At 37.6% G+C, this 23,863-nt stretch overlaps 1 protein-coding gene across 2 annotated transcripts in view; it reads right to left on the bottom strand.

The window, feature by feature from the left end:
• The window catches only part of RAB27B (RAB27B, member RAS oncogene family), a 163,369-nt gene that overhangs the window by 43,239 nt on the left and 96,267 nt on the right, over window positions 1-23,863 (bottom strand). The window contains exon 1 of one of the 2 annotated variants that reach the window (XM_030867977.2): window positions 20,816-21,093. The exons of the other annotated variant lie outside the window; for it this stretch is intronic. The gene's annotated coding sequence lies outside the window, so the exon portion shown is untranslated. Of the gene's footprint in view, window positions 1-20,815; window positions 21,094-23,863 lie in introns of those variants that run through there. 2 annotated transcript variants of the gene reach the window in all.

Here is a 23,863-nt window from a genome sequence, read left to right as displayed (position 1 = left end):
AATTCACCAGAGAACTGGGTAACTCCACTATTACAACCATTTCCTCTGAAGCTCTTTAGAATGTAAATGTCAGCATAGTACCTGTGATAGTACTGCAGTACATGTCAGTGTCCCAGCAATATACAGAACATTCAGATCCCTTTAGAAATCCTTCCTAGGACGATGAAATAGTATTTGTGCCTTGGGCTTTGTTTTCAATATGAAAGCAATCACATAAGGTCCTTTTCTACATCACTTATAAAACTACCATTAGAAACATTATCTAGTCTGTGCTTGTGCCATACAGTTACTCTTAGAACATAATAATAGAAAAAAAAAGTCTCTCTCAATAAATTGATATACTTTCTTTAATCTGATATGAAAAGCTGTGGTACTCATTATCTTGTTTGCCCGGAAGATCAGAGTTCAGGGGTTTCTTTGCTTAAATACAATAAGCATCAAGTTTCTCTTTTTTTAAGCTACTTTATTTCTCTTTAATTCTGAACTACATGACTCAGTTTTTGCTTGTTTTTTATTCTTCCTTTAGCTACTTGACTGCATTTTTATCACTAGCCCTTAACTACTGCAAATCCTTTTACGGGAAGAAGTAAACATAGTCAATTCTTGTTATTTATGGTAGTTTTATTCTATAAAGTCACTGCCAACACTGAATTAGCAAACACTGAAGAATTACTTCCAGGGAAAATACAGGGTGAGGTTCCCGTGAGCCTCTGGTCACAATACTTTCACCAAGTGATCAACACATCACCTTGTTTTATGTGTGTTTCTGTTTAAAGAGACCTTATTGAATATAGATTGCTGATTCAAAAACATTGAACTCAGCTAATAGCGTAATAACTCATGCCTGAATGAAGTTCATCTAACACACATACATTCTTCATAGGACACATCACAGTTTTTTGAGCTTAGGAACATTAGCCCTTCGGCAATATCCTTGAGAGCCATTTTAAACAGAAAAACTACCATCTAAAAGCACAAAAATGCAAAAAGTGTGGCTCTAAAACAACCACGAAAAGGATACTTGTTTACTGTATGAGAGTTGAAATAAGAAGGGAGAGTGTCAACTTGTTTGACCTCAGCTGGGAACTTGCACGAAATTCTCCCCACTCCACGCGTGTCTGTGAACGCCTGCAAAACCACCATGAGTATTGATTTGGGGGTTACAAAGGAATTTCAGCCAGTAGGCACATTCACAAATACACAATCAATAAATCACGAGGATGGATTGTATGCTTTCCCAAGGTGAACATCTTATTATATTTTGGCCAATTAGCACATTAGTAACAATTAGAATACTAAATGATTGAGTAGAAAGGAGGGCCCTCAGGGAATGCAACCTGGGACAGGTACTTTTTGTTGATCCTGTGGAAACGTGAGAAGGGTAAAGACAAGAGGAGCGGATGCAAAGGGAGCAACCAGAGAGTTCCACAAGGGACTCAGGTCTCTGGGAAAAGTACAGGAGAAACAAGATGAGGCTAAAAAGGAGATTGCATTAACCTATTTCACAATTTTACTTTTTTCCTATTGCAGTAATCTTTTTTTTTATATCCGTTATTGCCTACCTCCGGGAATTCAGGGGAACTTCTTGCTTACCTAGGGGAGTTCAGGGGAACCTCTTTTCTTCCCCAATAGATTCCTACCCTAAAGTTAGAAACATGTATCAGACTATATGACCAAGTATTGCAATGCTAAAATGTCTGAGGGAAAAGCAGCTTCATATGTACTTAGTTAGTAAAAGTTGTTAGTAAAAGTTAGTAATTGTTAGTAATTGTTAGTAAGAGTTGTAATACCAGATTCAGAGGGAAGATCCCTCTTTCTAGTGTTGATGATGAGAAACAGAATTAAACCGGGAACAGCCACTCCCCTCCCCCAAACCTCCATTTTCCCAGTGACACCAACATAAAGACACATACTAGGCAAAAACTGGCAGAAAGGCTGACTGGGAAAGATTCTTATGAATTGTGTAGGGCTAGTAGTAAAGCAGATCAGTCCATTCAATTAGGATGTTGCTCCTAGCGAAGTCCTCCAGGGATCAACTATGCAAGAAGTAGCTCTGAATGAAAACTTATTAGCTCATGAAGTGAAAATTCAGCCTGGTGTTCTGCCTGTACTTGGTTTACCATCAACACTAATTAACTCTCTTGGATCTTTCATTCAGCGAAAATTATTGCGATTATTAGCACCGGGCTCTGTAGATATTTTAACTCATGGCTATTTGTCATGGTTGATGGCTAATTCAATGCCTTTTTCACAAAGTTATTGTCTGTAGAAGATATTGATGTATAGATAAACCGTAATTGTACACTGTGCTTTATTCATGAACTTGGCTTGGGTCTTCAAGCCACGCCCTTGTTATTTTTTTTCAGACCCCACCCTGATTACTGTGATACTCTTCTCTGCTCACTAAAGCCATCTCAGGGTAAGGGCTTTTCTAGTTCTGGGACACTTGTACTTCCTGGGCTTCATTTGGACTATGGTCCTAAATCTATTTGGATGAGCAACTGGCATACAGATTCCAGTATATGAGGAATGGTTTCTCTAATATTCATGTTTTTTTAAAATTAGTTTAATCTTGATTATCTGAAAAGGGAGAAAAATGTATAGCTAGAGTTTGGCCAAACTTTATAGAGTTTGAAGAAACCTTTCAAAGAAGACTTTATCATTCACATTTTATATTTCATGAGAATAGAAGTAATCATCTTGTTATCATAGAATATTTTAAAGCATTAGAATCAAGTGGATTGAGCTAAAAGTTTGAATGTGTTGTATTTCCAAATAAGCCAGTTTGCGCTGCTTTATTTTATAATAGTTTGACATTGGTCCCCCGGCTCAGATGATATGCACCAGGTACACAGCAGTGTGGCTTAAATGTTCCTGTTGTTATTCTTATTGGTCAGCAGGTGCCATGGCAGTTGTTTAATGTGTTTAATATCAAAGCCCTAGCCCCTTGGGACATCAGGAGAGGAAACAGGAAAGATGAGTGCAAATACATCCCTGATGCTATTTCTAAAACCACAAGTGCAAGTTCTCCTGTCAGAAACATCTTCTTAATATAAGGCAGTTTACCACTGCTAAGACAAAATAATGAATTTTATTGAAAATGTAAAATTATAGGTACACTATTACCACAAAGCTTTAACAAATAACAACGGTACGAGGTGCTAATTTTTTTAATGCCTTCCTGAACCTCAATCACCAGAAAAAGTTTAACCACAAACTCTCATCGGGTTATATTACTTGCTGACACAATGCCCAGTGACAAGGGTACAAGTAAATTTGAAGGACAGTGACTGACCTTATAGAAATCTACAGTTTCAGCTCATGAAAAAATAATATAAATGCATGAATTCAAGATACGTTTGCCTGAAACTAGAAAATCTAAGGTGAAATTTTTGGCTGCAGCAGCCCTCCGAACGAAGAATATTTTTAAATAGGCTTTTTGCTCTTAGAAGTAGAGACAGATAAAACCTAATGGTAATCGGTGTTTTAACATATATTGCAGTCAGTGTTTTGAATTCTGCTTTGACCCACAGTAAAAAGGAATTCTACCTAGCCTATTGATATGTTCTCAATGGATATTTTCTTTGGTTTTTTGATATTATCATCTAAGCTTTGATGGAGTTGATAATGTCCCGATAAACTGTGTTATGCTTAAAAATTATTTGAAAATATCTATAAATTTCCTTTCAAACATAAAGCTTTACAGAACTCTCTTTCTGAAAAATAGCTCACAAACCTCAAGTCCTTGAAAAGATACTAGAAATTATTTCAGTGTTGTTTACATGTTCTAGTAGTTCTGCAAAGAAAAATCCATAAAATATTTCTAAAAATTTCAGTAGTTATCCGACATAGGTTTTCCATATAGTGGAATAAATGAGAAATTGCTTACATATCACTTCGTTCAAACAAGAGGGTCAACCACTTTCATGACAGTGTTCTAAATTTCACTGACTTAAAATTAATTATTGTTTGGAAATAAGCCAAGTACAGACAGAAAACCAGGGCTAAATTTTCCCATAATGAACTAAGTAATTTTACTTTAGGGCTATTTCTTCCATAGCGGTCTTATGCCATGTGACATTTGACCTTTCTTGTTACTTGACAATGCTTCCAAATATTTTTATGTGGCAAATACTGGACTCCATTTTGCTTACAATGATCCATGATGTATGTTTCTGTCTCTAAGGAAAATCAAACTGTTATCTCTTTGTGGTTCCTGTGAATTGTTGAAATCCTCAGTTTTGAACCATTTTATTCTATGTAATAAGTCTGTTTTTCTAGGCTGGCAGGCTAGAAAATGAACTGAACAGTAGATGGGTATCCATTTCTGAAGGCAGCAACTCAGAGGGCATTGATGGTGTTAAGGATTACTCTAAAATTACCAAGATGCAAACAACTGTATGTATGCATATGGCTGATTCACTTTGTTGTACAAAAGAAACTAACACAGTATTGTGAAGCAATTATACTCCAATAGAGATCTATTTAAAAAAAAAGAGAGAGATCTTTTGTGTCTATAAGTTTGGCTATTTAGTTTGCCATCGTGGATCTGAATCTATTTAGAGAAACTACAGTTTTTTATGAGCCCACCTCTTATATTAGCAGTTGGCTGAGGTTACCTAAGAAAAATGCCACCATTCCTGATGGAAAAACACTCAGGCAGTTACTATTAATTTAACCTGCAGACTAACCAGAATGTCTGCCAGTTTATCAACTGAGTTTATTTACATATACTTGTCATGTTCACCCAGAAGACAGGAAACTAAGAACTTACTGTCAAGGATACACAGTTAAGTGTTTTGAACAGTTTTGGTGATCAAGTCTCAAACTCTGTGAAAGAACCTTTCCGAGGATGGACTTAAGAGGCTCTACCGAAAGGTCATCCTTTCTACGAAGGGACCATATTTTCAGAACTAGGGATTTGAGTATCTATCTAACCCAGATTCTGCCCTGGTAATGGAAGATTTTAGATGGTGGCTGCTCCAGGAATTCTCAGCCAGGGCATCACCATCCACATAGGCTACATCAGCTTTTACTGATAAAGTTCTTTTTGTACCAAATTGTTCCCCTACAACTCTATTCTTAAGCCTGGAACTTCTAACATTAGGCATACCTTTGGATTTTTGCTACATGTTTTAAAGCAAACCTGCTTACCAGGAAGAGTGATTCATTAGCTGTTTACAGCTACAACAAATTGGTAGCAACAAATTGGTACTAGCACTGTAGAAAAGTATCAAAAGAGATAAAAGGGGGCTCTGAGATAAAGTTCTGACTTGTACTAAAAAGAAAATTCCTTGCTCCACCTTCAATTAATGTCAAAGAAAAAAGATTCAAGGAGAGAGTCTTCCCTCCATGATATAATAGATATGTAATAAAACTATTCACCTAGACAGGAGTTTAGGGGCTGTAGGGAATATTTGGCCTTATAAAAACCTTCATTATTTCCAATTACACAGGAGAAGCTGAGGATATATCATGTTTACAAAAAGTCTGCAGAAAAGCATCTTTTGTTTCTTCCTTAATAAAGCTTCATGGTAAAACCTACTATTGTTAAGAATGTTACAGATTTACTCATAGACACCATGGCTACAGTATAAATGTAGTTCTGGAAACTCACTCCTGGAATGGATATCATAAAAATATTCACTCTATTTAATTCTAATATAAATTCATTTCAGATCCAGTTAAACAGGAATATTTTTAAAGTAATCAGAATTAAGTGATATTTGCTATAACAAACAAAAAATATTATTCAAGATCTAGTCTACTCCTTAGGGTTTTCTTAATTAGTACTGGATTTTATATATGCTCTCAGTATCAGGACAAGAGAAAGGCCCTAAATAGATAAAAACTTCTATTTCTGCCCATATATACCCCTTTCATTGGGACTCTGTGATTTGGAGAAGACGTCCCTGTTGCTTGGGTCACTCAGTTCAATTTTGCCTTTAAATGTGCCTGGGGCCAATTTTGTCAATCATATTAAAAGAAACTAGACTCATAAAGATTATGGATAGAATGGGAAAAACGTTTGTTTAACCTTCTTTCACCTCTTTCATACTTTGGCATGTAGCCTGTATTAGTGTCCTGAAATCTCAACAAGTTACATGCAAAAAATTATTCCAAACAGGAAGCAGTTGTAAGAGAAAGTAGAATTTGTAAAGCTGTACCCATTAAAATAAAAATTACCAAACTTTTGATTTTCTTCCACAATGGCCTAGACTTGAAAATTGGTGCATTCATTGAATGCATTCTTCGGATGATGATATTTCAAAGCTGAAAATGAGGATGCTTGCTGTCAGTCTTTAATCCAAGGTTAAACATCAGTGCAAATTTTCACCCTTGACAACCATGTCAAACAGTCATAATTTATAGCGATATACAAATGTTCATCATAAGTTATACAAAGGATTTTTTTGCAGTAATGATATTTGTCTTTTCTTCATATTTATTATTATACTCCCACACAAGTAGGAGTGCCAAAAACAAGAGATTTGTGTCCCTAATGTTAGCTTACATATATTCAAACCTCATACAAGAAAAAAAACACACTGATATTTCCCAAGAGACTATGAAATCTTGATGAATTTATAGAATGGGATAATCTAGATTCTAGAAGATTCACAATCACGGTTGGATAATAGCTTAGTAAATAATGTAAGTAGGGCTTCCCTGGTGGCACAATGGTTAAGTATCCGCCTGCCAATGCAGCGGACACAGGTTCGAGCCCTGGTCCGGGAAGATCCCACATGCCACGGAGCAACTAAGCCCGTGTACCACAGCTACTGAGCCTGTGCTCTAGAGCCCGTGAGCCACAACTACTGAGCCCATGAGCTGCAACTACTGAAGCCTGCGCACCTAGAGCCTATGCTCCACAACAAGAGAAGCCACCGCAGCGAGGAGCCCGCGCTCTGCAACGAAGAGTAGCCCCGCTCGCCGCAACTAGAGAAAGCCCGCGTGCAGCAATGAAGACCCAACGCAGCCAAAAATAAAAATAAATAGATAAATAAAATAAATTATTAAAAAAATTGTTAAAAAAAATAATGTAACTAACCAAATGCTGGAGAACAAAAAGCACTAAAGTCAACATGGATTTAATTAGAAATCTTGACTGGGATATTTGTAGACATGGATTATGTGTCTAACTCATAGATGAGTCATTAAAATGTTGTTTAGAATTTTTCCTTCTCCATCTATAATAATCAGAACACAAATAACTGAGCTATTGGCATATTACAAGAAGCTTTTATGGAAAAACACATTTGTTCAGAACTAGATGTCTGAAATGATGCATCCATAACAAAGAAGACTTTAAACACCTGAATCCAGAAGGAACAGAGAGAAACGTCTCAACTGGACAAGTACTCATGCGGAATATTCTCATGTTGATAATCTAATAATCAGAAATACTTTGATGGAGAGTGAGAGGCAGCCAGATGGTTGTATAAGGAATGTTCTTAAATGTAATAAAATATTTCCCAAACTTTTTCAAACAATGAACTGGAAAGAGTATTAACATGGGGATGGAGATGGGGTGGGGAAGAGGAGGTGGGAGACAGAAAATAACTTTCCGTAAACTTGGTCAGTTAGACATATATTTACAAGTCAATTACTTAACAATATTTTATATAGGTTGGAAATTTTAAAGGTAATCATTACTAGATAATTATTCTTTAATTCTTTTAGAACACAGAGATACATTTTGTTGAGATTTCATAATCAGATCTTGAGGTTAAAAGTGTCATAAATTCAGACACAGCAGAGCTAGAAAAAAGCTATTGAGTAAAATAAAGAGAATGGCAGTTAATTTGTTCTTAAATTAATACTGGTTGGGCATCAGTTATTAAAGCATGATATTAATGAGCCAAAATCAATAAATTCAATCACTTTAGTAATCTATTAGGTTTTTTGTTCTATGGTACTAGAACACATTCCTAATGGAGCTATGACTTCTCATTTTTCACAAGGGGGGCTGGGAGAAAATATGGGTGAATAGAATTCTAGGTAAAGGAAATGCTTAAAGTGGTTGTCCCACAGAAAGGGATAAATGGCACCTGTAACTAAGAGTTACAGGTATATTTAATACATCCTCCCAATTTAATAATAATAAACATAATTATATATAACATTACATTTCCCCAAAGTCCTTCCAGAGCTTAAATGTCATTATTAGCCAAAGCGAATCAGTGCTGACAGAATAGGAAGAAAATCATTACTCCTATCTTATGGCTACTACTCCTCCCTCTTTCCAGGGTCTCCTTAAGGGATGGCACTAGGTCTTGTGGATTTTCATGATCACTTGCAGGCCAGTACTTCCCAGTTACTATTACCAGCCTGACCTCTCCTAGGAGATTTAGATTCCAGAAGCCATTTTCCTGAACAAATCCAATTGAATCACTAAAGGTACACAAATGCAGTATGTCTTCCTCCTTCAATGCGCTTCACCTTTTCTACACCTAATTTCAATTTGGGGGACCACTGTTCATTCATCTAATGCCTCCTTAAAACCAGCAGTTGCAACTATAAAAATCTCTCTTTTCTCCCAATATCTAGTCAACGTCACTAGTTAATTATTTCCCTATTCTGACTTCTCCAACCTTACAATCGTTGAGCTAATTTCAGACCATTTGTATTTCCCACTTCTAACTGTTCTCTCTACAGTTTTAACCCCCTTAGATTTATCTTCCTCTTTATTACCACAATACTGCATCCAAACCACTAACTTAAACTTTACCAGGTTACACTCAAATTATCTGCTCATGTATCTACTGCACCAGATTCTAAGTTCTTCAAGGGCACAAGCTATGTCTTATCCATCTTTACAACCAAAGTACCAAATATGCTGCTGACACAAAAAAAGCACTTAAGGAATATTTCTAGTAAAAAATTCAGATATGTAAAAATTGTACCAGAAATTAAGTTGCTATTATTAGTTTTAACATGGTGAGCAGATCTTTTTATTGTAAGTAATAATGTGTGAAATTTAACATAACTAACTTGACATCTTCTCTAAAGTTTATACGATACAGGTAGAATTTGTGCTCTCCAAAGGATGTCAATAATTCTTGAAAAAAAATAATTTTTATTTTCATGCTTTGCGTCAAGTGATGATGCACAATAACATGGTTATGGTAGAAAAGACTAAAAGTAGTTTAGAGCTATTTCTTTAACCTTCCAATTTCAATTTCTACACACTTTTAAAAACATGATTCCTGAGAAATAAGACAAATAAAAGCGTTTCTACTGGTTATAAAATATTATGATGAAATAGACATCTTTCTTTGAATATATAGCTAACATTTATGAATTTGAATTTTTCTTTTTCTCTTTTGAATTAGTTTTCTGTTCTCAAGGTGCCAAGCTTATCCCCATAGGTGTCTGCATTTTTACTATATTGATTTTAAGAATCAACACTACTCTAGAAAAACCGCACCATACCTCAGGCTTTATTTCACTAAAATCACCCTAATCCAACACCTTCTAAGAATTAAAGGATAAGAAATGAGTTTCCGGTTCCCTGGGCCTCACACATGAGTTGACTTAAAAAGTCAAAGTGGACTTTGAAAGAATGAAAACTGTAATGAGTCAGAACCATGAAAACCACACTTGATTAGCAAAGCTGTTGGGAACCAGAAAGAAGAACATTACAATTCAAAGGAAATTCATCTTCATAGCAACTCAGTTATTGTCAGATAGTTGTTTTACAGAGAAAACCACACCATAGAACTCAAAGACCTCCTCCCCAACTTGCGCCGGAAACAGACACATGCCAGGCTTCCTTCAAGTCTGCTGAGCAAAGCAAGCCCACAGCTGGTGACAAAACACATGTGGGACATGGGTCCATACCTTCCATTTCTCACCTCATTCTCACCTTTATCTAAGTATACTCTTTGTGATCTTAAACGGAATGACTTCTCACCAAATGTGCAAACTCCTAGTGGGGGGAGAGGGCACCTCAATTAAGAAGCTATCCAGGATAGCCTCATCCACCAGAGGGCAGACAGCAGAAGCAAGAAAAACTACAACCCTGCAGCCTGTGGAACAAAAACCACATTCACAGAAAGATAGACAAGATGAAAAGGCAGAGGGCTATGTACCAGATGAAAGAACAAGATAAAACCCCAGAAAAACAACTAAATGAAATGGAGATAGGCAATCTTCCAGAAAAAGAATTCAGAATAATGATAGTGAAGATGATCCAGGACCTCAGAAAAAGAATGGAGGCAGAGATCGAGAAGATGCAAGAAATGTTTAACAAGGATCTAGAAGAATTAAAGAACAAACAAACAGAGATGGGGGCTTCCCTGGTGGCGCAGTGGTTGAGAGTCCGCCTGCCGATGCAGGGGACACAGGTTCATGCCCCGGTCCGGGAAGATCCCACATGCCGCGGAGTGGCTGGCCCCGTGAGCCATGGCCGCTGAGCCTGCGCGTCCAGAGCCTGTGCTCCGCAACGGGAGAGGCCACAAGAGTGAGAGGCCCACGTACCACAAAAAAAGAAAAACAAAACCAAACAAACAGAGATGAACAACACAATAAATGAAATGAAAAATACACTAGAAGGAATCAATAGCAGAATAACTGAGGCAGAAGAACAGATAAGTGACCTGGAAAACAGAATGGTGGAATTCACTGCTGTGGAACATAATAAAGAAAAAAGAATGAAAAGAAATGAAGACAGCCTAAGAGACCTGTGGGACAACATTAAACACAACAACATTCGCATTATAGGGGTCCCAGAAGGAGAAGACAGAGAGAAAGGACCGAGAAAATATTTGAAGAGATTATAGTTGAAAACTTCCCTAACATGGGAAAGGAAATAGCCACCCAAGTCCAGGAAGCGCAGAGAGTCCCATACAGGATAAACCCAAGGAGAAACGCACTGAGACACACAGTAATCAAATTGGCATACGTTAAAGACAAAGAAAAATTATTGAAAGCAGCAAGGGAAAAACGACAAATAACATACAAGGAAACTCCCAGAAGGTTAACAGCTGATTTCTCAGCAGAAATTCTACAAGCCAGAAGGGAGTGGCATGGTATACTTAAAGTGATGAAAGGGAAGAACGTACAAACAAGATTACTCTACCAGGCAAGGATCTCATTCAGATTCAATGGAGAAATCAAAAGCTTTACAGACAAGCAAAACCTAAGAAAATTCAGCACCACCAAACCAGCCTTACAACAAATGCTAAAGGAACTTCTCTAACTGGGAAACACTAGAGAAGAAAAGGACCTACAAAAACAAACCCAAAACAATTAAGAAAATGGTAATAGGAACATGCATATCGATAATTACTTTAAATGTGAATGGATTAAATGCTCCAACCAAAAGACACAGGCTTGCTGAATGGATACAAAAACAAGACCCATATATATGCTGTCTACAAGACACCCACATCAGACCTAGGGACACATTCTGACTGAAAGTGAGGGGATGGAAAAAGATATTCCATGCAAATGGAAATCAAAAGAAAGCTGGAGTAGCAATACTCATATCAGATAAAATAGACTTTAAAATAAAGAATGTGACAAGAGACAAGGAAGGACACTACATAATTATCAAGGGATCAATCCAAGAAGAAGATATAAAAATTGTAAATATATATGCACCCAACATAGGAGCACCTCAATACATAAGGCAACTGCTAACAGCTGTAAAAGAGGAAATCAACAGTAAAACAAGAATAGTGGGGGACTTTAACACCTCACTTACACCAATGGACAGATCATCCAAACTGAAAATTAATAAGGAAACACAAGCCTTAAATGACACAATAGACCAGGTAGATTTAATTGATATTCATAGGATATTCCATCCAAAAACAGCAGATTGCACTTTCTTCTCAATGCACACGGAACACTCTCCAGGATAGATCACATCTTGGGTCACAAATCATGCCTCAGTAAATTTAAGAAAATTGAAATTATATCAAGTATTTTTTCTGACCACAACGCTATGAGATTAGAAATCAATTACAGGGAAAAAAAAACATAAATAAAAGAAACACATGGAGGGTAAACAATACATTACTAATTAACCAAGATATCACTGAAGAAATCAAAGAGGAAATCAAAAAATACCTAGAGACAAATGACGAAGAAAACACGATAATTCAAAACTTATGCAATGCGGCAAAAGCAGTTGTAACAGGGAAGTTTATAGCCATACAGGTCTACCTTAAGAAACAAGAAAAATCTCAAATAAATAATCTAACCTTATGCCTAAAGGAACTAGAGAAAGAACAAACAAAACCCAAAGTTTGCAGAAGGAAAGAAATCATAAAGATCAGAGCAGAAATAAATGAAATAGAAACAAAGAAAACAATAGCAAAGATCAATAAAACTAAAAGCTGGTTCTTTGAGAAGATAAACAAAATTGATAAACCATTAGCCAGACTCATCAAGAAAAAGAGGAAGAGGACTCAAATCAATAAAATTAGAAATGAAAAAGGAGAAGTTACAACAGACACCGCAGAAATACAAAGCATCCTAAGAGCCTACTACAAGCAACTCTATGCCAATAAAATGGACTACCTGGAAGAAATGGACAAATTCTTAGAAAGGTATAACCTTCCAAGACTGAACCAGGAGAAATAGAAAATATGAACAGACCAAATCACAAGTAATGAAACTGAAACCGTGATTAAAAATCTCCCAACAAACAAAAGTCCAGGACCAGATGGCTTCACAGGTGAATTCTATCAAACATTTAGAGAAGAGCTAACACCCATCCTTCTCAAACTCTTCCAAAAAAATTGCAGAGGAAGGAACACTCCCAAACTCATTTTATGAGGCCATCATCACCCTAATACCAAACCAGACAAAGATACTACAAAAAAAGAAAATTACAGACCAATATCACTGATGAATATAGATGCAAAAATCCTCAACAAAATACTAGCAAACAGAATCCAACAACACATTAAAAGAATCATACATCATGATCAAGTGGGATTTACCCCAAGGATGCTTCAATATATGCAAATCAAACACTGTGATACACCATATTAACAAATTGAAGAATAAAAACCATATGATCCTCTCAATAGATACAGAAAAAGCTTTTGACAAAATTCAACACCATTTATGATAAAAACTCTCCAGAAAGTGGGCATAGAGGGAACCTACCTCAACGTAATAAAGGCCATATATGACAAACCCACAGGAAACATCATTCTCAATGGTGAAAAACAAAGCATTTCCTTTAAGATCAGGAACAAGACAAGGATGTCCACTCTCGCCACTATTATTCAACATAGTTTTGGAAGTCCTAGCCATGGCAGAGAAGAAAAAGAAATAAAACGAATACAAATTGGAAAAGAAGAAGTAAAACTGTTACTGTTGCAGATCACATGATACTATACATAGAGAACCCTAAAGATGCTGCCAGAAGACTACTACAGCTAATCAATGAATTTGGTAAATTTGCAGGATATGAAATTAATACACAGAAATCTCTTGCATTCCTATACACTAATGATGAAAAATCTGATAGAGAAATTAAGGAAACACTCCCATTTACCACTGCAACAAAAAGAATAAAATATCTAGGAATAAGCCTACCTAGGGAGACAAAAGACCTGTATGCAGAAAACTATAAGACACTGTTGAAAGAAATTAAAGATGATACCAACAGATGGAGAGATATACCATGTTCTTGGATTGGAAGAATCAATATTGTGAAAATGACTATACTACCCAAAGCAAGCGATAGATTCAATGCAATCCCTATCAAACTACCAATGGCATTTTTTACAGAGCTAGAACAAAAAATCTTAAAATCTGTATGGAGACCCAAAAGACCCCGAATAGCCAAAGCACTCTTGAGGGGAAAAAAAACGGAGCTGGAGGAATCAGACTCCCTAACTTCAGACTATACTACAAAGCTACAGTAATCAAGACAATATGGTACTGGCACAAAAACAGAAATATAGATCAATGGAACAGGATAGAAAGCCCAGAGATAAACCCACGCACCTCTGGTCAACTAATCTATGACAAAGGAGGCAAGGTTATCAATGGAGAAAAGACAGTCTCTTCAATAAGTGGTGCTGGGAAAACTGGACAGCTCCATGTAAAAGAATGAAATTAGAACAGTCCCTAACACCATACACAAAAATAAACTCAAAATGGTTTAGAGACCTAAATGTAAGACCAGACACCATAAAACTCTTAGAGGAAAACACAGGAAGAACACTCTTTGACATAAATCACAGCAAGATCTTTTTTGACCCATCTCCTAGAGTAATGGAAATAAAAACAAAATAAACAAATGGGACCTAATGAAACTTAAAAGCTTCTGCAAAGCAAAGGAAACTACAAAGAAGACAAAAAGACAAACCTCAGAATGGGAGAAAATATTTGCAAACAAATCAATGGACAAAGGATTAATCTCCAAAATATATAAACAGCTCATGCAGCTCAATATTAAAAAAACAAACAACCCAATCCAAAAATGGGCAGAAGACCTAAATAGACATTTCTCCAAAGAGGATATACAGATGGCCAAGAAGCACATGAAAAGCTGCTCAACATCACTAATTATTAGAGAAATGCAAATCAAAACTACAATGAGGTATCACCTCACACCAGTTAGAATGGGCATCATCAGAAACAAATGCTGGAGAGGGTGTGTAGAAAAGGGAACCCTCTTGCACCGTTGGTGGGAATGTAAATTGATACAGCCACTATGGAGAACAGTATGGAGGTTCCTTAAAGAACTAAAAATAGAATTACCATATGACCCAGCAATACCACTACTGGGCTTATACTCAGAGAAAACCATAATTCAAAAAGACACATGCACCCCAATGATCATTGCAGCACTATTTACAATAGCCAGGTCATGGACGCAACCTAAATGCCCAACGACAGGTGAATGGATAAAGAAGGAGTGCTACATATATACAATGGAATATTACTCAGCCATAAAAAGGAACGAAATTGGGTCATTTGTAGAGACATGGATGAATCTAGAAATTGTCATACAGAGTGAAGTAAGTCAGAAAGAGAAAAACAAATATCGCATATTAACGCATATATGTGGAATCTAGAAAAATGGTACAGATGAACCGGTTTGCAGGGCAGAAGTTGAGACACAGATGTAGAGAACAAACGTATGGACACCAAGGGGGGAAAACGGTAGGGGTGTGGGGATGGGTGTGATGAATTGGGCGATTGGGATTGACATGTATACAGTGATGTGTATAAAATGAATGACTAATAAGAACCTGCTGTATAAAAAAAATTCAAACAAAAATACACACTACTATATATAAAATAGATAACCAACAAGGACCTACTGTATAGCACAGGCAGCTGTACTCGATATCTTGTAATAACCTATAATGGAAAAGAATCTAAAAAAGAATATCTATCTATCATCTATATATATATATCACTTTGCTGTACACCTGAAACTAACAGAACACTGTAAATCAACAATATTTTAATAAAAATTGGAAAAAAAATGCCAAAAAATAAATAGAGAAGCAATCCAGGAGCCTACTAATGAGTTATACATTCTACTTTTGTTTCGTTGGGTTTTCTAGTAGCTAAGTGCAAAATTATCACCTAACAAGGGGTATTTGGGGAAATTAAATAGGTCAATTTCAAAATGACTAGAACCTGATGATGGCCTAGTATGGTCCTGAGAAAAAAGCAAACCCAAAGTTGTTCATTACACTTTATTGCTACCATGTAGTCTTCATCAACTAGCATCCCGTTTCTTTTTTTTTTTAATTTTTAAATTTTTATACAATTTTTAAAGGTTTCTTTCCATTTACAGTTATTACAAAATACTGGCTATACTCCCCATATTATACAATACATCCTTGAGCCTATCTTACACCTAATAGTTTGTACCTCCCACTACCCCACCCTACCTTGCCCCCCCCACTGGTAACCACTAGTTTGTTCTCTATATCTGTGAGTCTGCTTCTTTTTGTTATATTCACTAGTTTGTTGTACTTTTTAGATTCCATGTATAAGTGATATCATACAGTATTTACCTTTTTCTGACTTAGTTCAGCTGACTTAGTTCAGGACTTAGTGTAATGCCCTCCAAGTCCATCCATGTTGCTGCAAATGGCAAAATTTCATTCTTTTTTATGGCTGAGTAGCATTCCATTGTATGTGTGTGTGTATATATATATATATATATACATTTATAATATATATATTTTATATTATATACCACATCTTCTTAGCATCCCATTTCTAACTTAAGATTAAAGAATAGGTCTTTGTCATATCATGTCCTATTCATTTAAACCTGTTTCAGTATGTTTTTACCCCTCAGTTATAAATACAAGGATATTTTCACTAAAGTGACTTTTTCCTAAGATATGTTTTGCAGTGTTTGTTTTCTATATTGTTTCTAATAGAAGCTTTCACTTCCAAACACTGAGAAGCAGCCTTTGATAACTGGCATTGCCAACCTTGGAATGATTAGGATCAAAGGTTGAATCGGGGAGGGATAGGGGCAGAGACTGGGAGTAATAGTTTCCACGTATTTACTTGTGGTATTCATCTTTAGTTCACACAAGAAATTAAGAAATTAGCAAATGAGATGCATTGCTCCTGTACTTCCCAGCATTTGGAAGAAAATTTCAGAAAATCGGAAGCCTAAGTCAGTCCAAGAAGGTGCCTTGGGTCAATATAAAGCAGCTCTTGATCTTGGAAAAGGTTTCTACTTTTTTTAAGCACTAAGAGATGCTTCATTTTTTGTTCCCTCTTTGAAAAATCTACATTCGTTCTATATTTTTTACCATTTTGACATATCCAGAAACACTTATCAACAGTACATTTTGTTTATGAAAACAGTATATTTTGAATAACAGTCCATGAGAACTGAGTAACTCTTTTAAAGAACTTCTCAGGCTCTGAGGACCTTGCCTAAGTTAGATTGGACAAATATCATGCAAACCCATTTCGCTTTTTCTAATTATTTTTGTTCTGGTGTATCCCTCAGGTCAGACTTAACACACAGTTTCATTTTTCTGAGAAAGTTAAGAAGAGAGCAACAAGAAAACAGATCGGGTTGACCCCAAGTTCACTCTAATTGAAAATAAATTTATGGGCTACAGAAAGAAAACTAAAATAAAATCTTGTATTTTTTTCTTAAGCCTCTTAAAATGAAAAATTTCCTCTTTTATAGAGTGTATGTATTTCTCTTTTTTCTTTATCTCTCTGTGTATGTGTGTGTATATACTTACACATATATACATCTATATCTATGAATACTGATACTCACACACATAAAAACATCTATAACTATGAATATCTATCTATCTAACTAAATGGGTAATAGGTACATAAATGAAAGAGAGGAAAGAAACAAGGGAAAAAAGGAAGGTAAGGAACTAAACATGAAGTAAGAGTTGTAGGTTACCCAGGCCTAGAGCTAGACAACAGGGATATTAAAATAACCAATCTACTGCTTTTATTTTACACAGGAGAAAATTATGCCTTAAGGAGGCTGAATGCCATACCCATAGCTATACTATTCAGCACTAGTAGAATTTGATTAATGATGGGCTTCTTAAAGGTTTGATTTAAATCCCACCAATTTATGATATCTATATCTGCCTTCTCTAAAATTTCTCCCAGATTATGTGAGTGAGTCTTGATGTCCTTTTTACCTACTAAAAATATGTTGGTCCTGCATTTCTGGATATTAGGCATTTGGTTTGTATCACAGCTACAACTTACTTTACTTTGATATTATTTTTTACAACTGTATTAACTAAACTTTCACTATTATCTCTTAATTTGTGATCTAGAATATCTATCACATACCAAACAAATTGTGTCCTTTCTTGTGTTTGTAGGATCACAGTTTTGGAAGAGGGGTTGAAGGTGACTTAGTTCCTCTTCTCGGTACAAACCATCTCTACAATGAATAAGTCATGCAGTGGACTTAGTTTTCTCACATCTTATCGAGCCTTTGCAATGGCTTCCCACTTCTCTCCAGCCTCACCTTGTGCCCCTCTCCAGCCCCTGCTTTCTACTCTCTAAACTCTTCTTTTCAATAGACAATATCTAAATGCTAGTCTTCTTCTTCTACTCCGAATAAAAATCAAAAGCCAACATGTACTTTCAAAAGCCTTCTGTGACCTGCCCATTATCGTCCCACCCCCAGACATACAGACAGGCTTCTTTGCTGCTCCTGGAAGATGCCAGGCAAACCTCTGCTTGTCGTTCCTTCAGTCTAGACAGCTCTTCCTCCCCGTAACCACAAGGTACGCTGCCTGGCTTCCTTCAGAGCAACCTTCAAATGTCACTTTCTCAGTGAGACTTTCCCTGGGCGCTTGATCTAAAATTTCAGCACTGCCTGGGCCGTGCCACTGCCACTTTCTGTGTGCTTCCTCTGCTTTATATTCTCTCCTTAGCTCTCATCTCTGATATAGCATGGATCCAACTTGCTCATCTCGTTTATTCTCTAAAGTAAAAGGCAAGCTCTCTGGGGTCTGGCATTTTGGTCCATTTGGTCCACCTCTGTCCACACACAGCCCAGAATAGGGCTTGACACTATTAATAAATATTTGTTGAATAAATGAACAAGAAACTTAAGTTCTTTTTCTCACTGCATTCAGCAGTTGTTTAGTTAGAAAAGACAACTTACTGAAGATTTTTTGGCTGTGTGTTAAACAGCATTTCATTCTCATTACTGATAATCCAGACAAGTTTCCTTCATTTAAGGAGGGCCTATAAGAGGTTAATATTTAAAGAATATGAATAATGCAAAGGGTGTGAAACAAATTAAGTAATACTCTGAACTCCAATTATGGGGTTTACAATAGGTTTTTATTATGCTTTGTGGTGTTGCTACTTCCTACTACTATATAATAAATGTCAGCTCCATACTACATCTAATAATGAGTGAAAAATCGCTCCCTTTTAGCCACCAGCTCCAGAAAGTGGCATACCCTTCATGGGAAACCCCTGGTTTGTCCTGTCTGTTTTTACTGTAATTGTTTTCCTGTCTCTCAACACTGCAAAAACTTGCTTAAGAGCTGAACTGTTGGTTAACCTACCTCTATGAATCAACTCAGGCAACTGGATTAATTGTGAGCTGAGCTTTATGGGAATAGTTGGTCTATGTTTCATGCTCTCCTGACCTGAAAGACCTGAAAAACTAACCAGAAATGTCCCAGGCTGAGGGTGGGAAAAGAGCAGGTTTCTGTTCTGAACCACCTGGGGCTTTGGATGACTTCCACCTTTCCAGAAGTACAGCTAAATAAACGAAAAGCAATTCAGAAACCAGTAGATGCTTTTAGTCTAAGATGGTGCACCAAGGAGCTGAGCAAATCAATTATATTAGGGTTACCTTTCCTGTAAGGGCGTCAAAGATTCCTGTTCCAGAAACGGCCTAGGAGAGAGCTGTGGTTTGCTTACATTTGAGATTCCCTTTATTCCTTCTTGGCATCTTTGAGAACAGCCTCATCCAGTTTCATCTGCAATGTTTTGTTCTCCTTTCTAAAGCAAAGATGGTACCATTTTATGGGAGGCCATTGTCGGTTCTTAAGCAGAAAAGGCTCATTAATATTAAACTACCTGCCAAGATGACCTTGTTTTGGTCATTCCTGAGAATCCCTTCTTGCCTTCAAGAAGGACTGATTCCCTCCGGGTAGAGGATTATGATAGGAAACTGTGAAAAATAAGTATTTAGGGGGAACAGCACAAGGCAAGTATGGCTCTCACTTCATACTACAATTTGGACTTTATAGTAGCTTAAAAACTCAATAAACTTAAATTCCTGAGGCTATCATGCTGAAGTTAACTTTTCTGTTAACTTTCCAGATTTAGAACTCTATACCCATGCATATAAAAATATATATATTTATAATATTACCGTGAATGTAACTCAATTTTAAGAACAGTACACATTTTTCTTTGAAACAGACTAAATCAAAATTCACAGCTATTATTACGTTCAACAATAATTTTGTTGCTAAGAGCTCTGAAACTACATGTTATTAACTTGGGCTTAATTTAATAATGTGCCATATACACAACTGGAATCTTATATACTCTTCATTTTAGGTCTTGAAATAAAAAGCAGTGTCCGTATTACAAGCGTGATGAATTTAACCAAACTCAGCCTCTTCCTAGGAACACAGCCTCTAGCTTCTGTTTAGGGACATTTCACCGGCTTTAATAGTTTTCAGATAATGAGATAATGTATTGAGTGGAAAACTCTTGGAAGCTAATTTATTGTGACCAGTTGAACAAACACACATGTAGACACCCTCTAGGACTGCAACACCCGGATCACAATTCAGAAGGAACACGGGGAAAAAAAAAAAATTGGCAGACAGACATTGCTCTTGAGTTCTCTGAAGCTCTTTCACCCACGGACGGACATAGAAATGTCCTGTCGCTTACCTGGCTTGCCTCACGAAATGACTTCTCCTTAAACGAAACTCTAAACACATTATGATAATGAATTGTTTTTGGTTTTTTGTTTGTTTGGGGTTTTTTTTGAGATACAGATGAAAGGAAATTGACATTGCTGTGCTAGGTTCTTCTGTAATCCGAACCAGCTGTTTGATAGGCAAAAGCCAAAGTAAAGAAAGACAACCAGCTAGTTTTTGGATGACGTCCGCGTACCCATCACGTCTGCACCTGGATCTCGGTGGAAGCCGCCCCCCTACTGCGCTCACACCCAAAACCAGGCTCCAGGACCCGTCTCCCTCGCCGCGAGCCTGCGGCCCCTCATCCATGTCTCACTTCCTTTTCGCAGGCGAGCCGCCCAGCAAACCCCGAATTGGTGGGAACACATTCCAGCAATAACAGCCCGGCTTCCCCAACTCACCAGCCTGCGAAGTTTCCTCGGCGGCAAGAGGTGTCGGGTTTCAGAGGTTTCCTGCCCCCTTCCCAAGCCTTTGGACTCCTGGGGTCCGACTCCAGCAACGATCTGCCTTCCAGGGCGACAGTCCTGGGGACAGCTCCTATTTCTCCAACCTGTGGCGCTGGATCGGTGCAACGCCGGCCGGTTCCCAGCCCCTGCCAGTCAGGACTGCAAGTGGCCGGACTTGTAGCACCACCCCTGAGTCCGCGGAGACCGGGGATCTGGAAGGTTTGTGTGAGAAGAAGGCGTGTCTCCCAGTCCTAACGCGGACGTGCGGAGCGCACCTCAGGCTAATCTTGGTGGCGACTCAAAGGCGCTCGGCTTCTGGTTCACTTCTCTTCACTGCAGGGCTCCAAGCCCTAGCAGGCAGCTCATTCTTAGTCCTTTATTTTTGCGTGTTTTCTTTGATTTCTCTTTTTCATAGAGCCCTGGGCACCGGGAGAACTGCTTCCAACGCACTGCATTTCTCTCCTCCGGGGAGATGTCTCATTAACTAGAGAGAAAGCAAGGAACTGCTAGTGGAGAGCAAACAAAGACTTCCGGAAATAAAAGGGCTTAGAAGGAAATCCGTGTTTTAAAAGTTAGAATCTGTTAATATGAATACATTAATCAGTATGCACCGCCCTAATCTTTGCCTCCTAAAGTCATTTCAGAGATAACGTAGGTTAGTAAATAGGTGTCACGTCTATGAGATCAGAAGAAACCAGGAGCACATACATGCACTGAACAAATCTTTATTAAGTACCTACTATGTGGCCGACCCTGTTCTAAACACTTCGGATTCATCTGTCCACAACCAAGATCCTGGCTGGCTCTCTTGAGGTCACATTTCAGACAGACTCTGACATCCCTGATGGTAACAGTAAGAATCCAAGGTTGAAGACATATAATAGCAATTGAGTTTTTCCACTGTGAAGAAAATCAAAAAGTTCCAAATATGTTGCTTGCATTCATGTTGGTAAATGATGAGGTGACTGCTAAAATGTTAATTGTTTGACCCAGTTCTGACAAGGTGCCTTAGAGACAATCTGAGAGGCACTGACATCAGCTATGGAACATCTCCTGGAGAAGTGCTGTGGGAGGCATCTGAAAAGAAAGAACCTAAAGCCAAAACCACATGCAAATAAACAAACAATAGCAAAGCAGTGGAGAAGAGGAGTGTTGGAGAAAACATTTGGTTTCACAGGAATCTGTCTATTCTACTAGGAAAATATGGGAGAAGTTCTATTTTCTGTGCCTCAATGGTCTTATCTTGAAAATGGGGATAATAAAATGTCTTTCTTCATAGGGTTATTGTGAGTAAATGAGTTCATATCAGCAAAGCGCATAGAACAGCACCTGGCACAGTAAAGTATATATGTTGGCTATATTTATTATTTTGGTAGCACTTATCTACTCCATTCCTCCAAAGTAAGGTCCGATTCATAAAAATTATTCTGATCTACTGTGAAAAATTACTGGAGGTTTGGGTTGTAGATTTTCAAAATACATATGCTGGGAATATATATTTATAGTAAATCTATTTTGCACCATCAGCAATATTTTTATTGCTGTGTGTATCTATGGGGCCTGAGAGAGATAAAAGAAATACATAAACAACTTTGACTTTATTCCTCTTTTTATAGCACATTAATTTAAAATGATTCTCTGTACATGATATAAAATGGTAATGTGTATTCTTCACCTAGTTTATGTGTTCAATTACATTAATCCTAATAGATATTATTTCCCATACTCCACAGCTTTTATAATGCCATTGTCCATAGATCATCTCATTTGATTTTCACAATATTGCTTTGAAAGGAGCAAGGCCTCTATTATTTTTTATTGTCCCCATTTTTAAGAATGAAGAAACTGAGGTTGAGGAAGTCCCAGCAATGTGCCGAGAATCACAAAAGTCCATGAATGTAGAACTCAGGTGTGCTGATCTGGAAGACAGAGCTCACAGTGGTCAGGACACCGTGCTGCCTCCCTTCTGTTTATGGACAAAGTTCCTGTCGGGAGAAAGTCTAACACACACGTTTATCGTCTGCTCTCTTTGTCACCCTTCCCTTCCCCGGATAAGTAAGTGTGTCAGCTGCCTCGTAAGGTTAACCCTTGCAGGGACAACTCTCCTGGAGTCACCTGCCACAGAAATCCTGTGTTTCTGGTTCCGAGGCTCAGAGGTACTAGTGTTACATTGTGATGCTATTCAGCTACTGGAGAGGGTGGAACTTTTCCTTCCCTGTGGGCAGAGGGTTCCAAAGATGAGACGGCAGTGGGAGAATATGAGCAGAATGATTCTTGGCCACTTCATGAAGGCCACTTTGACCAGAGATAGAGCAGAATAAAAGACCCTGGAAAACCATGAAAACAAGGTGACACAGCATCCTGTGTTGTAATAAAAAATAAATGTCTTCTGCACCTGGAGTTTACATAGCACAAATTTGATAGACGTAATTTCTGTCAATAGTTTTATCACTGAATAAACACAGCACTGAGGTAAACGGATATATAAATGTACATGGGTGACTTCTAGTTAAAAATGGTAAATTGATCACATGTGTTTCGTTTTTCCTTCCCCAAACTCCTCTGACACAAGAATAAATACATTTTTATATGTTATGAAACCATAAAGACAAATAAAAGGGAGAAGAGAAATCAAGAGACAAAATAAACTGCATTGGATGATTTGGAAAAACCTAAGTCATACGGAGGCTGGGTAACTGATCTGGAAGAGGATGAGTTGGACACTGCATGCCTGTAGGAGGGCTGATGGATGAGAAGCATTAACTCCCTGTGTAACCTGGGAGGCTCATGCTTAGGAGGCGGAAATACCACCAGAGAAGGAGGCCAGCTGGTGGGGTGAACACAGGGGCTTGGTTAGACGTCTGTATTCAGAATGCTTGGACCCAATGTTCCCTTCCGCACTGTCATGCAATCAACCAACCATAAGTCCCTCCATCTGCTCACCCCAGCCTCCAGGAGACTGGAGGTTTATTTTCTGGAGAAAGTAAACTAGAGTAAATTGTC

Source organism: Globicephala melas, chromosome 13 (genome assembly GCF_963455315.2).
Source record: "Globicephala melas chromosome 13, mGloMel1.2, whole genome shotgun sequence".
Classification (NCBI taxonomy): Eukaryota; Metazoa; Chordata; class Mammalia; order Artiodactyla; family Delphinidae; genus Globicephala; species Globicephala melas.
The sequence above is the reverse complement of the archived record's forward strand: the minus strand, read 5'-3'. Positions and strand labels throughout refer to the sequence as shown.